Raw genomic sequence first — 15,679 nt, forward strand, 5'->3', positions numbered from 1 at the left:
TTCGGAGCCTTGTTCTGGGCTCGATGCTGTAGTCGTCTTAGAGCTTTCTGAGGGGTGCTCCTTCATCTAGGGCAGTGTCTCAGAACACGCTGGCCAGGGTGGGTTTCATAAGCTTTGAAGCTCCTTTCAAGCCGTGTGTGGCCACAGAAGGTACAGTGCATGGGCGAGGGTGAAGAAAGGGTTCGCCACCCCCCAGCAAACACTGCAGATGGTGCTGCCATTCAGAGCAGGGCTTGCCTCACAGTTCACGTTTCAGTGAAGGTGGGGTTTGCCGCAGGAAAAAATACCAACATAGAGCCAGTGAGTTGTGAAAAACACAAAGCTGTGTTCCTCTGGATGCAGGTGGCCACACTACAGCCCATAAATCCTTCCAGGTCAGCTGTGAACAGCCCCATGATACAATATACTAGTACACTTAAAGTACTTTAAAAAAAATATAAATTGGCTGCAACAAACATCACCTGCAAAGTTGTTGATACTTAATTTACATACAGGGTAATGATGGCTCAGCTGTGACTCAGCCCTGGTCACACTGAGTGCGTGGTAACACCAGAAATAGACCCTCCAGATGCCTGGGCCCAGCCATGAACCACGAGAACAAGTGTGTTTCTCATGAGGGTGTAGTTTTCTGTGACCCTCTCCCAGCTCTGCATCGCTACACTACAGGCTCATGCAGGCAGAGGGCTTGTGTAAGAAAATGAATGAGATGTAGCCTCTGATCCTCAGACTCAGCGTTTGTGGGATGGCTCTAGACTGTGTGTATGCCCTAGGGGGAGGTTGTTCAGCCATTTGCCACAAACTGAGCACACTCATTCAACAGATTTGTTCACTCTGTTCCCCTTGGAGAGTTTGGAAGACACAGAGTATGGTGGAAGGCAGCCCAATTTGTTTGTTGGAAGGGCTCCCTTATCAGTGAATTCTCAGGCTGTAGTAAGTAGGCTCCAGGATTAGGGATTGAAGCTGGATAGAAATTGTCTGCCCCCCTTTTCAGACCAGTCAAATCAAAACAGCACGTGAACAGTGCTGCTTTAGCATCCAACAGATAAAAGAAAGAATATGCTTTGACTTTCCTGGCCAAAATTTCCCCTCTCCCATGCTGTTGCACAATATGCTGTGCTGGGCTCAGAGCATATCTTCTCATATGCTATATGGGCACATCACCGTAAACTTTCTTATCATTTTCAACATTTTTCTTTTGACATAGCTCACATGCAGCCTACATAGACATCCAATTTGCAAACAGCTGCAGGGGTTTAAAACATTTGTGCCCGGCCCTTCTCTTCTCAAGCTGTTTATCAGGATCCCTGGGGCATTGATTACTACCCCCATAGCTCTCCCAGCTGCTTCTTTGAGTGCCCCCTAACCCACTTCAAGAGGAATCAGCTGAGAGTTCAAACAGTATAAGTAGGCGAAATGCACTGACTTGGTTGATTGTGCCTGAAGTGGGTTAGGGAACACTCAAACTAAGTTGCTTTGTTAGCAGAAGTGAGGGGAGGGATAAATCACAGTAACGTTTTAAGCTGTTCCAGCTGGATCCAGAAGATGACATCTGTCTATAGTCTAAGAAACAGAGAGACAAGTACATGGAAAACCTGGAGCAAAAATTGTGCTCTGAAACTATGATATTGTACATCAGCTGATGGTCTTACAGCAATGAGAAATGTGAAAACATTCATTCATTATGTTGATTTATTAGAAATCATGTCTCTAATGCTTATTTCAATGACAATAATGGTGACTAGTTCCTCAGGTAGAAAAGGAAGGAGGAGACACCTGATCTATATAGCTTAGCGAACGATCAGTTCTGATCATCTTCATCATTTGGAGAATATCATAACCTCTCCCTCAGAACACAGCCATGGTATTGATCCCACAGGGTTCATGATGTCCTTCCACTCTTAGCTCCATAGAGGCCACAGCGGTTAGTTAAGTTTAACCTAGACTGAAAGAGAAACTGATGCCCAAGGAAGCATATATGATCTCAGTTTGACTATCTCTAGGGCCTTCCTTGAATTACAAGACTGAAGCTACGCAGATTTATTTACACTGCTTTTGTCTACACCCCTTTACACCACAGCATCCAAATGCCTTCCAGGAAACGCGTTAAGTGACGTAGCTAATATCTGTCATTCTTGCATTTCAATCTCAAAGGGAGAACTGTGTAGGCAGGACAGAATTGTGGGTTTAATTTTTCTTTTAGGGGTTTTATCTTAAAATGTTGATTGTAAAGTATGTTTACAATAAAGAAGGTAATCTAAAGAAGTAGAAGGTGTTGAAGTTTTGATAAACCTTCCCTCCTGTGAGAATTTATTCAGTGGTGACAGAGCACAACCCCCCCGAGGGAGTTTTAGATAACTTTGAAAAAGTGAGCCTGCAATTAGCTATGAGAAGCCAGTATATGAGAAGAGGGTGCTTGGGATGCATTTATACTAACTCTGTTATTAAGATGAACTGCCTGTTGTGTTCTAGATCATGCATCTTAAAAGCTGATGGTGTCATACCCAGATATATCACATTGCTGTTTCAGAGAAGAGGTAATGGAAACCCAGCTTTGGTTACATATGTCATCTGCCAGGAGGAGACATGGGTTCCTGAACAAAAAGCGTGCACAAGCTTAGTGACAGCTCAGAGTCCAGGGACATCACCAAATTAATTAGCAAGCTAACCAATTGTTTGCCTACCCTCAAAGAAATGAGACTACAAAAAGGTTTTCTTTGTTTATATAACCTCTCCCCTGCTTGGTATCAGCTTCAGTCACCTTTTCTTCATGCTGAGCTGATCTGTAAAAGCACTAGGGTATCTTAGTGGAACTGATAAGTGGACCTAAGATCTGTTAAAGGACTCCATTGCTGCCACAGAGGTTCATGTTGCCTGAACAATTTACCTGCTGGCCACACGTTCATAGTTTAGCTAAAGGGTCATGTTCCTTCTACCTAAAGGGTCTTTTCTTCCATCACTCCTTTAGTGGACATCTTCATAGAGGGCCTGAGAATATTCTCCTGCACCTCTGCCTTTTTGCAGAGAGGTCATCAGTATGTTGAATCACTTGTAACACGAGAGTGAAGGAGGACTATCACACAGCCCCTGAAATTTCTGTTCTGTCCAGCTATCATCCTCCATCCAAAATAATTTTATCTCGGTTTATTTTTTTTTCAATTACTTTCAAATCTAAAACTTCAGTCTAGAGAAGTGGCCGGTCAGCATTCATCCTTCAAACATTGATTTTTGGCAAGTAGTAGAGAACTACTGTCAGATTGTATTCAGTGAATCACTTCTTAGTTAGATAAACTACACCATCTGATTTTGTCCATCTGACCAGCTGAAACCCACAGTTAAATCTTGGTCACAAGTACTTGATTACAGTCTCACCTTGTTTTCTGATGAGCAAGACTGATGTCAGTGTAAAAAAGACTCAATTCAGAACCTCAAGAAGTAGTAACACGAAAGACAGGTCTTTAATCCCTTGATCATCTCAAACATGAGGCTAAGTTAAGGGCAGCTGTTATGAAGTTGTCATCAAACAATCACTAGGAAAGGTCACCAAGTAATGGTGTTCACACACTAGCAATCACAGGGTATTACTCAATCACTGGAAAGTAAATTGTTGGCAAAGCTAAGCTTTCCCCTTGGCTGCACACGAAACAAAGCCAAAACCATGCAGCAACACTGTGCAAACTGTTCGTACAAAGACATGTCTGTAGAGCACATGCTAACTTATTGTCAATTCTTTACGTAGCTATTATTTATTGCAAATTCTTATGGCTATTTCTAACGCTATTCTTCAGCAAGGTTCTTCAGTCCACCTGCAATTTAGAGCATGTGAGTAGTCCCACTGAAGAAAAAATAGGATTATCCATGTCCCTGAAGTTATATGTCCTTTAAACAAGTCTGCAAATTGGGGCTTTAATTCCTACTGAACAGCTGATCTTAATATATTGTGTCAAGAAACAGCTAGCTGCTTATGCAAAAAGACTAAAAAGTACTTGCTGTCTTTGAATTATATTGGGGTCTTATGTTACAAGGCAACTTAAAGAGACAAGTTAAAGAGGGTTTGGTTGAGGGGGAACAGAGATGTAAGATGTTTGCAGAACAGGTAATATATTTCTGAGCGGTTTTCCTAGTTGTGTATCCCACTATTGTGGGATCATTTATTTCCTTCATCAGTTAGAGTGGTAAGGTGCTGGAATGGGCTGCCCAGAGAGGTGGTGGATGCCCCATCCCTGGAGGTGTTCAAGGCCAGGTTAGATGGCGCCCTGGGCAACCTTGTGTAGATCCAGGCCTGGAGGTTGGTGGCCCTGCCTGTGGCAGGAGGGTTGGAACTCTGTGATGCTTGGGGACCCTTCCAACCCAGACTATTCTATGGTTCCATGATTCTATGATACACAGGGAAACACCATTTCTAGCATCTCTCTGTTCAAAGTGTTCAAAGGAGGTTTTTATCTCCCAGGTAAAAATCTTTCTGTCTCTCTCAAGTTTCTACAACATCTCCTGTGTCTGCTTTTTCCATGCTAGGGTAGAACAGAATACAATACAATACTCTGGTTGGTGTATTACCAGCCAGGATATTACCAACGGCTTCCCACCTTCCTCTTTCTATAAACCACTCTAGATTTACTATTGCTGGGTGTTTTCTTAAATTTTGCACAGTGACTTCCTACCTCTTTCCTCAGTGGCCACTGTTAATTTAGATCTACTCAGAAACATTTTGGATTCTATCTAATCCGTTTTCTATTTATACCACATTCATCACCATGGTAGCTGAACGCCTTAGGAAGTATCTTGGAGGTAGAGGCTATGCAAAGCTGTTTTTAAACCATTCTGATTCTCTGCCTTTAAAACTGAATTTTAACAACTTCAGCTTACCCCAGCTGAGAAATTACCCTTTTGCACTTTGCAAATAACAGTCTGAAATTTGAAGACAGTCCAGCATGACCCAGGGCCCAGCTTTAGCTGAGAATATCAACTGCAGTAATTCTGCCACCAGTGTAATTTCTTTTTCTTTATTATTTAGATAGTTCTCTAAGAGCAATGTTGTGATGCAGAACGTAAACAATTTATAAAAATAACAATTCCATGAACTCAAGCAAAGCCACTGGACTTCCAGTAAACTCTTGTGCTCACTTTTACCCCTGCTAAGGCACCCATCTGCCTTGAGATCTAGTTACTGCTAAGTATACAGTAAAACTCCGGATACATATATATATATATATATATGTATATATGCAACATAACTGCATTACATGGCTTTAAAATGGAACATACACTCAGTTCTGTGTATTTTGTGATGTTGCACCATGGAATTTGCCAAACATTACACCTCTGGTTTTAAAAACAATACAGCAGAAGCTACGCTTTTGCATCAGGGGATTTTACCCCACACTTCTGAGGCAATCTGGAAAACGTCAGAAGGTCCAGCAAGTTCCTAAGGATGAACTACGCCATCTCCCTAAAAAATGCCAGTGATACAGGCTTATGAATTGTAAATTATGAAAAGGAAAATAGTCAGTCCATATTGAACATGACAATGGCATAGTGTCGCCTGTATTTCTCAAGGTTTTCTATTAATTTTGGTGTTCCCTTTCAAATTCCATCTTTGGCATTCAGTTTGGTATTCTGAGGAAAAAAAACGCTTCTATTATCGGCCAGTTTCTTCCCACCCTCCATCTTGAACTCACTGGGCAACTTCAACCAGGATTGAGTAAAGGGTAGAGGCCTGAAAGATGTAAACATCTTTCAGTAGTTGCATAAAAAAATAGCCGAGGAGCTGACAGAAAGGGCAGTATTGCCCTCACAGAGCGATTGCAGCATCAGCATAGCTATATTATTAGACAACAACAAATAAACGTGGCAGAGGTAACTTCCCAGGTGCCTCTCTCTAGGGGACTGTTTCCCTCAGTTGCCTGAAATGGCTACAAGAAAGTCATCAGAACAGCGCAGGACACAGCGACACAGTGATTAATTTGTCCGTGTCAGAGCATGTAAGGCCATACAAATCTGTTTGCTTGAAAACAGATGCATCTCAGCCAGTTCTAAAAACAGCAATTCAGGCTGCTTAGACACACCAAAAAGGAGAGCGAGCTCAGTTCCTCCAGGGGTACTCCAGGATGCAAACAACATGTGTAAGAACCACCCCCACTATGAAGAAGCGCATCATTCAAAGCACATAGGTATGTGCAGAACTTCCTATCCAAGGGCTTTCCATCCTTAAATAAAATTGCCTGCAGATTGAACTCCCCTTCTGTTACTTTACCTTGTAAACTGCATGTCTTGTCTCCTGTGGGCTGAACGGAATATTTTCTCCTATATCTGAGTTATTACAATACCATTCAGCTAATTTTTATGCAATATATTTTTTATCCATATCAAGCATGCTCAAGTTTCATGGTTTGGTACGTTTCCCCATAACATGCTCGTCATAAAGCATAGATCTGTTTGTCCTAACAATGCCATATGAAACCTCATCTGAGGGCCAGAAGAGTTGATGGCAATACAAAACTGATTTCTTCATATGGACCATGAAGAAAACAAGACATCACAGTAATCTGATGAGAGATGATCTTGACATCCTCCAGCCCAGCCTACCTCTGCAGATATGTCAGCTAGACTTGTTTGGACAAGCAAATCGGTTTGTTGTTTGTTTTCTTTTAAAATACATCAAATGAGTCAACACGTCAACAAAGCAGCAGCATATTTTTCCAGTTACTAAATGCATTTGTTAATCAGCCAAACCGGAGATACCAGGGAGCCTCTTTGTAGAGATGAAGCCTTTGGTTCTCCGACTCACCACAATCACTGTCACATGCACCACAAACATCATTTTGATTTAATCAGGCTTTAAGAAAACATTTATTGTAGCTGAATACAGCTGTCCAAAATCACGGAGATCCAAACTGCATGTGACAGGATCAACCCCAAGGGCACACAAAGGGGTCTGACCAAGCCTTGCCGCAGGAGTAGGGCACTAGCTGGTCTGAAGTACCATTAAAAGCACCGGGCCATTCCTCATCTCATAACCCCCTGCAATTTATACCAAATACCTTTTCGAGTCTGTCTTTAACTGTCTCAAGCAGCAGAACTGTTTTTTAAAAAGGCTTTTGAGGAAAATCTTGTGAATTTTTCAGGTTGCAACAGCAACAAGTCACACACCAGAAGGGCTCAGAGGCTGGTACTGGCTCATAGTACCTTGAGGTGGAAACCCAGCCTTCTAAGGAGACCAGGGGCTAATTCTCTTCAGTAAAACCACAATCCTGGCATATTCTGTCTGCTAGCGGGCTGTTTCCTTCTCCAAGGCCTTCCCACAAAAAGATTCACAATAACTAGAGCCCAGCCTTACTTCTAACTCAAGCAAACATACATTTATTGGGCATTTGCATATCAAAATTGATCAAGAATCCCAAAAATCTCAAGTTGGACTTAACTCATTGTAAGTATTCATCCACTTAGCAGTAAAAATGCTAAATATAGGGTGTTGTTTGAGTTCATAGGCCCAACATCAGACAGCTGTCACCTACTGCAGAGTGCTCAGAGCTGTAGTAGCTGCCCTGCTGACAGCTGTCCATTAAAGCAACATTGCTTTTCTACCTCAAGCACCATAAGATTTATGGCAGCATCAGTGTTATTAAGTTACACAAACTCAGTCACTATCAAAACTTCCCATTTCTGTACACAAGATATCAAAGGAAACCCATCTTCCCAAACTGGTATTTTCATCTTCTGCTATACGGAAAAAGATGATTTTCTCAAATACTCTTGCATCTTCTTCCTCCTTGGCTCTTATGTCTCCACTAAAGCCTCCCTGCATCCAGGTCCACTTGTCTGGGGGGAGCTAAAATATGTATCAACTGAACAGGCTAACTCAGACTTTTCCATGAAGTATAGAATTTTGGTAATGGATTACAAAATGTTTTGATACTACTACCACATAAAGGCAAACCCCCATGTTTCAAGTCTCACAGAATTGTAGGGTTTGGAAGGGACCTCAAGAGACCATTGGGTCTAACCCCCCTGCCAAAGCAGGCTCACTAGAACAGGTCACACAGGGAGGCGTTCAGACGGGTCTTGAACATCTCCAGAGAAGGAGACTCCACAACCCCCTGGGCAGCCTGTCCCAGGGCTCCCTCACCCTTGTTGTGGAAAAGTTCTTCCACATATTGGTGCGGAACTTCCTGTGCTCCAACTTGAGGCCATTGTCCCTTATCCTGTCTCCACAGAGCAGTGAAAAAAGGCTGGCCATTTACCTCTGTCTCCCACACTTAAGATATTTATAAACATGCCTCCTATATCATAGCATCAGCATTTGCAAAAACAAAGGCTTTCAAGTCTGTGGACACCTGGTTTCGCACCTTCACATACACCTCAAAGCAACAGCTCTGTTCTGCAACTGGAAAAAAAAATAACAATTGCAGCACCTGTAAACATAAGCAGACAGTCCCTAATCCATCTCAGCTACAGGTAGTAGTGATGATGCGGCAGCATGGAGTGGGCTGTGGGTGATTAACCACGTGGGTGGCTCTTCCATTGATCTCTTCACCCTGCTTGTTGCCCAAGCAAAGTAGATCAAAGCTAAATCGAATGTATTTACGCACACTACAAGCAGGTCCCCAGCTGAGGCAGACATACACAGCCACTCCACTATTCTGTGAGTCCTTGCATACCAGATCTCCTCTTGCCTATAATCCCACTCTTAGGAATATTGTTTAGAGCAATGAAACTCTTTGGATCAGCTAAGGAGGGGGTTGGACTCGATGATCTCTTGAGGTCCCTTCCAACCCCTACAATTCTGTGGTTCTGTAAGGAAGAAGGACTTGTGTGGTACTAGTGTGGGTGCCATGCCTTTCCTCAGATGGTTTGGTTTTGTTGCTCGTGGGGTTGTTTTTTGCATAAAGTCAGCTGTTATTACAGTAGCTGAGACTATCATATCATGAGGTTGAAAGTAAGAAAGACTATCAGTAGATGCGAGCAATGAGGTGAAGATTCAGTACTAATAATCTCAAAGCCTGACAAGAAGAAAGTGGATATCACACACTGGCAAAATAAGCAGATGCAATCAAGCAGCTGCAACCTTTACAATTTTTCATCTTATCTATTTATTGCAGACCCACTGTTACTTTTCCACTTAGCCAGGCACTCCAGCTCCCTCAGGAAAGGTATGGAATTGGCATGGAAAAGACAGGAAAGGAAAATGTTTCTTACTGTTTGAAAAATGTATTTGCTTCACAGCTTTAAAGATGAAAAATGAGATTCTAATGTAATTCAGGATTTCAAAGTTACACAGAGTTAGGCAATAGCTTAAAGATTATCCAGCAGTCACAATCTGGCCAGCACGCTGCAGGGACATGGCCACTACATCATCACTGTGTAACCCTCACTCACTTTCTAATGACAAAGTCGTGGCTCATCTCTGTGCGCCACAGCCCTGCCACCAGCCATTCCTGTTGGAATGAGAAGAAAGCAGAACACAAGGGGATTGTTCTACCTGCCTGTTGTAACAGCCAGAAGGCCAGATCCTCACCGCCCACATCACTAGCAAATCTGCCAGTCTGGGGGTACTTACTCTCAGATAGTGATTCTGACCACTTACTGCAGCAGTACATACAGATATATACACACATACACACATCCATGTATGTATGTCTGTATGTGTGTCTATCTCAACTGTTGTCACTGCTTTGGCATACAAACCTACCTGAGAACTGAAAGAGAAGAAACACGCTGAGCCCCTAAAAGCTGCCTCAAAATTGCTGTGAAGCTTTTGTGCCTATTGAAAAACTCCCCAGGGTGGTGGGGGGGAGTTTATCTTAATATGTCCAGGTGTGTCTTACACATGAATTCACTGCAAATAACAAGTGGAGAAGATGGTGGTACCCTTTTGTATTATAAATCAGTGCCTGCAGCACACTCCTAAGGCATTAAAGAACAAAACTGCTCTTCCCCACAGCTCCCACTTACCTACCTTCCTAGAACCTGGTGTTCTTCATCTGTAAATGACAAAGGCCCCCCTAGGCAGTCCAAAGTCAAGCACCTGGTCTCAGACACATCTTCATCTATCACTTCTCATGGGCTAGTCCAAGTGCTTCTTCCTCAGCCCACAGGCTTCATCATCCCATAGGTTCATTACGCACAGAAGGAGAGGTATTGCCCCAGGCATGCTGACATGCCCTGTGAGCTATCTGTCTTCACTTACTACATGGAGACCAGCAGGACTTGGAATCGCTGCCTGATGGCCAGGACTTCGTTTTGAAGCACTGTTGCACTTTGCCAAGTGCCTGAAGCTATCAGGTATATTTGAGTCCTTGGTCGTGTTTTCATTTGTGCAACCTCAGATCGCCAGAGTAACTTTCAAGCTGACTCACTGAAAATGCTCTCTGCAGCCTTCTGTTATCTCTTCAGGCCAAGAGGTAAGACAGAAAAATCAAGGAGGGGAAGATATAGATATATAGATATATAGATATATAGATATGTATGTGCATAAGTTAATGATAATATTTAACACTACAATAAAAAACCATAGAAGATATTTTACAAATTATGCAAAGCATTCAGTTTCTGAGCACAAATTGGGTGTTCCTTGATATAAACCAAGGAGACATTTCCCTTTCAGTAGATGATTCTCTAATGGTCCACTGTTTTCTTGTATCAGTGCTTTGAACTAAGCAGCAGTTTCTCTGTTCGGAGGTAGTGAGATTCCAACCACGCAGAACTTCACTAGTGAAAAGCTGTTATTTTGACCTGAACTATATGCCAAATGAATATAAAAAAATCTTTATTATCATGTGACAGTTTACTCTAAATTCCCCCTCAATGCCTGGTTTGGAGTCCAGCACCTGTGAGTCGGTGATTTCCTCCCTGTACTCACCAAGCAAACTCTAATAGAGCTGTTTTGTCTCCTTGCAGGTAGCAGGAAGAAATCACAATAAGGAATCTTGTCATAGCCTGATGAGCATTATTTTCAGCAGCTCTGTCTAATTAAGGAGTCCCTGTTCCTATATCATTCCTCTTTGTACCTCCGAGGTTGCTGCAAATAAATCGGAGCAGGGACCTAAGCTGCCTAAACACACCCTCCCCCCCCCCTTCTTTTTCAGCCAATATTTTTTCATCCGGATTAGCTCTCCCTTTGCACTTCACCACATGCCCAAATGCTTGTGCCAGCATAGCAGAAGGAGGAGCACGGGAGTGGGAAGGGGTGGCTGGAAGTAGGAGGAGGTGAGGGAGCAGAAGGGACCGCTTCAGCAGGTCTGAGGCCCGCAGCCTAAAAAAAAATCACTCTCTCGTTGGGATCAAATGCTCCTGGGGTGCCTCTGTCAGGATATGGATGTGCTTTCTCCCTGAAATGCTTCACTTGATGAATCTTTGTGTGTCTAATTCACTGTAACAAAGATCTACCACTGAATGCACTCGTTACTTTCCACCAGGGACATTACCTGCTGACAGACAGAGGGTTTCAGGCAAATGCTGCCAACATCTCCTCCAGCGTGTTAGCCTTTGGGCCTTTGTATGTGTCTAACTTTCTCTTAGGGCACTACACAGATTCTCACCTAAAGCGACACTGGAAGCGGACGTACTGTTGCCTGCAGATTTCACACAGCCTACAGCACAATCACAGAACCTGCGAGCGACTCGGGTATATTTAGCATCCCACATTGTCATTACTTTCATCCAGCAAAAGGGAGGGGGAGGGAAACAAAGAATAGAAGCAGATGATAAATGCACAGCTGGAGAACGTCGGCAGACATCTCAGCGCTGGCTGGGCCTAGTTCACCTCTTGTTTAACTGAAAGGAAGCAGATGACCCCGAGAAAAAGAGAATCAACATTTATTTCTCTTGCTGTGGTCAACACCTGGCTGCCTCTGTGAGGACAGTGTTATGATAACTCACCAACCATGGTTTGGTCACCACTGCCACTGAGGACTGAGCATGCTAGTGGGAAAGGACACAAATCGATGGACTGCCTGTGAGAAAGGGAGCACACGGCTGCTACCTGGCTTGAGATACCCCACAGGCAAAGCGCAGCGAGACAACATGCCATAAGGATGAAAGGGACTGATCATAGAAGGTGATAAAATGATACAAGCAAGCAGGAGTTCATCCGGCCATACAAAGGTCGATGCATAGTTATATGTAAGCAGAGATACTTGTAATTAGTGATTTAAATCACAGTTGTTGGCTAATTACCTCGGATTGTGAAATGTGATATTTTTTCCAAGGCAGGATCCTAAGAGAAATAGGACAATATTGAAGATGCAGATTTGAATTCTGCCTTGAAAAGATACTTCCACAATCCCTCCAATTTATCAGAACCATTTTCCCTTCTTTCTTCAGCCCCCTAATTTATATCTATATTAAAACATTAGCAGAGCTGCTTCCAAGGGAGGCAACCTGACATTTGTGTTCCCTTTCACTGCTCCTGAGACTCTTCAGACGACTCATCTACCTAGCTTTGTTTAATCCCTCATAGGTACCTCCTTTCTTGAGAAGGAGAAGAATACTTGCTCATACAGCCTTCAGGCTATAAGAATGGTATAATCATCCAGATTATACCATTTTTTTCTACCTCCATGAGACTTTTTAGGTTAATGTGGAGGGTTGGGAACTACTGTAGTGAAGGCTTTTGTCTGTCAGGGCTTTGTTTGCCAATGCCCAGGGGGGAAGGGAAATGGAGAGAAAGATTCTGGTTACTTTATTTAAAGCTATTTTTTAGGAACTATTAGGTTCCTTTTAGTAGGGCAGGCAAACATGACAGTCAGTTGAAGACTCCAGATTATGGGGTGAGAAGAGCTTTTCTGAGTCCTCGTAACTCTGGCACTCTCTAAATAATTGTTATTCTTAAACTAAGAAAAAACTTCACTGATTTTAGTGGCTGTTGTGTTCAGTTTGAAGATGTGTCAATATCAGACTCCAAACCATATCAGCCCCAAATACCACTCTCTTTTTGAAAGCCAACCCTGTTGGTTTGCACTCTGTTCTCAGCACCCTTAATACCACTCAAACCAGTGCTCATGGGCTGTGAGGCTCCTACAAGTCTGGTACTACTTCCCAACTTGCCACGTTGCCTTAGTTTTCTTTGTTACTGACCATCCATGTAATAAATCCAAGCTGGTGCTTGCATGCAGGTCTTTGGGAAGCACTGTAACACTTTTCTTGCTGCAGTTGCTACCTTGGGTGAAATCACTCTTGTTGAAACTCTGCTGCTGACAGCGGATTTACACAGAAATGATTTCAGCCTACAACTCTATCGCAATTCCTTCACAAATTAAAGGGTGGAAACTGCCCTGTGTTGGGTCAGGCACAAAAACCATTTTGGATCACATCCGGATGGCCTGGCAACAGCATGTTTTCTTCTGGACACTGCAGAATTTCAGGCTTTATTTCTGAGACCATAAATTTCACAGAGGAGAAGTTAACCTTTGAGATTAACCAGTGCCTTGAGGTCTCCATGCAACTGGCTCTATAGTCACTTTTGGCCAACCTAAACACTGGCTGCCATCATAAGGGAGACCTCTGACTTCATGCTGTCATCTCCACATCGGGAACAGAGTGCCCATAAGAAAGGCAGATTCCTTCCTTTCACCTCCATCAGCTCCCAGTTGGGTCACAAGGCTGAGCTGGTTCAGTACACAGCACAGTCAGGAACATGGAGATCAGAGAAGAATCACGTCTTGCAGGACCAGCTTGATTTTATGCCATTTAAGAGCAATTGGGCAATTGTAGCCTTAGCCTGCACATGGAAAATCTTAAATTAACATTAATTTTAGCAAAGTGATTAATTTTCACAGTTAATATTTCTGTACAACACTCTTCACTGCTGCACTGCTTATCAAAGATTGCAACAGCGAAAGAAGGAACCATTTTTTTTCCACAATCAACATAATCTAAGAAAGTATTTCAGAAAAAGAACCCTATTTGCAGAGAAGGAATGTTATTACTTTTTTTCAAACTTTTCCATAAGAAATATCTTTTTGTAACCTATCCCTCAGCAAGTTTGTTATAAACGTGCATCATCAGAAAATTCAGGCCACTGCTGGTTATTCGAAGTTGAGATAATACAGTTGATGAAAAAAATTGTGGTTTTTTTAATATATATATATATTTAGAATTAATTTTCTGCAGATATACTTGAATGTTCCCTTACAAATTTGCTGCTTCAGTGAACATTGCCATCAGCAGCTTGTTGTCAGAACATTTGCAGAAAACCAAGCACTGAAATAGATGTGAACATCAGTAAAGTGAATATATTTAAAAATTAGAGAAAGGCCACATTTTGCACTGGTGTGAGGATGCACCAAATATAGGAAATCAAAATACAGGGTGATGGTCCCAGGCCACAACATGGCTAGTTTGTGCCACCCTGACCTAACATAACGTTAGGTGGCTATTTTCTTTAACAAACAGGAGGAAGAAATTTCCCATCCTAGGGGAGTTTCAAGATTTCAGAACCGAAAGAGGAAAGTCTTGTACTCTTATCTGATCCACCAGTGAGCCAACATGAACATTTTTTAAATGTTTCATTTCAACTATGTCCCTTTTTCACTGACATTATCTTAGTGTGATTAAGAGCTATCAGAAAATTCATTTTTGCAAGACGGTTTCACATTGTGATTGCTAGCTAATGATGTCTCGACAGCTTCCAAAAAACCTCTATCTGTACTTTTGAAGAGGAGAAATCCAGCCAACCCATCTTCATTCAACCAAAAGGGAGTACATAAATTGCTGATTTTACACCCATCTGTATTGTCTGATAGGAAAACTACTCGTCAGGAAACTCTTGACTGACTCTATTCTGTGTCACTATCATGACCATCTTCCATCATTATGACAGAAGAACCATGAGTATGCCAAATGGACATGGGTGGAGCCTGCTCTCTTTGCAACACTCTACATATGCAACTTCATAAGCGCTACTGCAAGTTGCCTTACACAGGCGAGTATGTGAGGCTGATGTAACCTACATCATGGGTGATACAGCTTTCTGTGGTACCAGAAGACAGAATGGCTTCTGACAAAGCCAGAGAAGAGCCATCTTTGATGTATGCTGGTGGTCATAGAAGGCCAGTTTGCACAGATGCAAGAAATTTGTAAGCAAGAACAATCTAACAGATCTGGGGAGGTCACAAGCAAACTCACTTGTGATTTTTCTAGCTGCTGTGTGGAAATAATGATTGCAGAATGAGAGAAACTAGAAGAAGGTCCTGAAGGACATCTGAACCAACATCCCACTAATGCTGGATTGTCAACAGCTCTAGGTCAAATCAGCCAATGCTTAATCCATCTGAGTCTTGAAAACCTCCAAGGATCAACACTCCAGAACTCTTCAAATGATGTGTTCCAGTGCTGTAATGGAAGAAATTTTGCTGATGTCCAGTTTCAATCTCCCAAGATGTAAACTGTGCCCCTTGCCCACAAATTTGCCCTCAGTTTCCAGTTCTAACAGTAAGCTCCCAGTCTGTATTGCTGCATGAGGTTACTCTGCTGTAGGTACCACGCTTCACACACCTTACTGAATGTCTTAAGGTCCAATCCACAAGTGTTTCAAATCCCTCTGGACTGAAGCTCTGTTTGTTCAGTGTGCTAATCTTTTCCTCCAGTTTAGCATCATGTGTAAGTTTTTCAAGGGTGCATTCTCACTGATTGCAAAGAAAGCACTGAAGGGTATCAGCCCCCATATCAACTCCATGGTACACTA

This window comes from Gallinula chloropus (genome assembly GCF_964237585.1).
Source record: "Gallinula chloropus genome assembly, chromosome: 2".
Lineage (NCBI taxonomy): Eukaryota > Metazoa > Chordata > Aves > Gruiformes > Rallidae > Gallinula > Gallinula chloropus.